This window comes from Echinops telfairi, unplaced genomic scaffold, assembly GCF_000313985.2.
Source record: "Echinops telfairi isolate 266 unplaced genomic scaffold, ASM31398v2 ScPeMD7_12;HRSCAF=54, whole genome shotgun sequence".
NCBI lineage: Eukaryota > Metazoa > Chordata > Mammalia > Afrosoricida > Tenrecidae > Echinops > Echinops telfairi.
The window spans coordinates 739,861-742,297 of record NW_022103909.1 but is presented as its reverse complement, the minus strand read 5'-3'; positions in this window follow the sequence as shown (position 1 = coordinate 742,297).

Sequence of the window (2,437 nt, the reverse complement as noted above, 5' to 3'; positions counted from 1 at the left end):
TAACAACGGGATACAGTCGATGGAACACGCTGCCCAGGGGATCGGCTCCGTAAAAATGACCTCTTGATTTCTGTGAAGATGTGCTGCTCCGGCACCCACATGCTGGGTCTGCGCATGGGGGTTGGCCCTGGGTTTTAGGTCCGTCTCTGCAATGGGAAAGCAAGAGTGTGCTCCTGGACCAGCATGCCTTTCTGTGCTGACTCCACTCAAGGATGGGTTCTCTGCAGGGCCCCATGCTGGTGCGACCTGGGGTTACTGAATTGCTTCCCAGGTCAGACAACCCAAGGCCGTGGTGATGCCAAAATGAAAGTTCCTCACAGGTGTTCGTAGGCTCTGCCAAAATTGATTTTATCTCCTAGACGAGACTGTTTCAAGGAAACTCAGCACCAGTTACCGTCTTGGGAACCCCCCGGGAGTCGCTAGGAGTCAGCCTGGACTCCATGGTGAGGAGGACTCAGAGAAAAGAGGACACCGTCCACCGGGCCCATCAAGGGAAAGAACCAAGCTGCGGCTTCGACCGTGCATTCCCGTGCGCAGTGGTGCGCTGGCTCAGCAGCCCCAGTGGCAGCAGTTGACGTCACTGGTCCAACTGCAGGGGATGGACGGCTACCTGCCCAGCATCATCCCACCGGTGGTGCTTCACTTGGGTCTACGTGAAGGTGTCCAAATTCCCCGCAGTAAGAGCACGGCTGCTCATCAGCATGGCCCGGTCTGCCACCACCATTGGAGCAATGCTGCTCTTGCTCCCTCTGGGTCCGCTTGTAGTCAGTGCTTGGCACGTGATGGGCCTCCACCACAGGAGAGCAGACTCCCCCCGCTGAAGATCACACTCCTTGGCAAGGGCACCAGACCCACCACCACGGTGCAGGTAGCTGGCAAGACCAGGTAGCAAGCTGGAACCTCTACCCGAGGTTAAGCCACTTCAACTTCTCATTCCATGACCAGGGCCTCCTCCAGGAGGGCATCCCTGGGCCCAGTTGCCGGACGGCCCACACTGGAAGCACTATTGCTGTTCACGGCTGCAGGTAGGTTTCGTTTGGTGCCCGAGAGTGTCCGAAGTAGCAGAGACTCAGACGCAGCTCAGTGGGAAGCAGCTGTTTGTTTTCAGGGTCTTTGCCTCCGCACCACCGAGCCGGACAGCAAAGCCCTCAGTTAGTAGAAAGCAAACGAGAGAGCTTGTCCTGCTGGGCCTCCTTTCTGTGCTGCCGTGATTGTCCACGAACTGCAAGTCCCTCCACCTGTGAGTGTCTCCCACGGGGGTGGGTGTGGGTGGGGGGAGGGCTCCAGCTGCCAGGAGCGGGGCAAATGCTGGGCAAAGAAAAGGGTGTGATGAACAGGGTTAGAGGGATACCAAAGGATACTTTGGATGGAGGGTTTTTTCCCATTGGGATGTGTTCCTAGCCCCGGAAGTTGGCTCACTGTCAATGCTTGGTGGTAACAGGGTTTGAGGCACAAGAAGCTTCAAAAAGTTCGTGAGAAAATCCGTGATCCTTTCATTCATTTGGAAGCTTTTTGAAGCCCCCACCTCTAACGAGTAGCAGCCGTCGCCGAGAGGGTGGCAGTGAAGTCAGTTGTGGGAACAGCGGTTAGAAAGATCTGGTTCTGTCAAGTCCACTGCAACTCGTCAAGAAAGGAGTGCCACCTTTCCCAGACAGGCACGGTGGGGCAGCTCCGCACAGGTGTCCATCTGACCCTCACTTGGTTCGTTTCGGTTCACAGTTGGAGAAACGAAGCCTTCAAGACAGTGAGGAACGTGCCGGAGGCCACTCAGGGAATCGGTCAGCACTGGGATGGAACTTCAAGTGGGTGTGTTGAGCCATCACGTGCTGGGAAAGAGACGCTGTTACAGGTCAGGGGCAGGCAGGGGAGCCGAGCATGCCTGTCTCTGTGCGTGAGATGAGTTTATGATCTAAAGAAAGGAGACTGCATAAGGTCAAGGTGAGACATCGTGATAAGGTTCAGAGAGAAAGTCAGCCCAGATGAAGATGGGGAGAGGAGGGCGGGGGCTCATTTTCATGGGGAGTGCTTTGCTCTAGAATAGCAGTTGCTAAATTGAAGGAATTCAGATAGAACGTAAGCGTGAGTCGGGTTCTCTGCACCCCCCAGGCCATGTTTGGCACCTCTGCAGCCTGGCCCAGGATGAGCCCCCCCACCCCATCCCCCCACCCCCGCTCACAGGGGAGCTGGGCCTCCGCTGGGGAACCTGCACAGGGACACTCAGAAAGCAGAGAAAGACACTAGGCTGCATCTTCAAGACTGAAGAAGACTTAGAGCCGGGGGTGGGGGTGGGGGCAGCGAAGAAGAGTAGATTTTCAGGTGCCTATACGAATACTACAGCCTGAACCGAACCCATCAGTGCCCCTCGGGGGTGAAGAATGAAGGTGGAGGGGCAGGGAGCACCGGAATGGGTTGTGATTGCACAACTCATTTTAAAGGC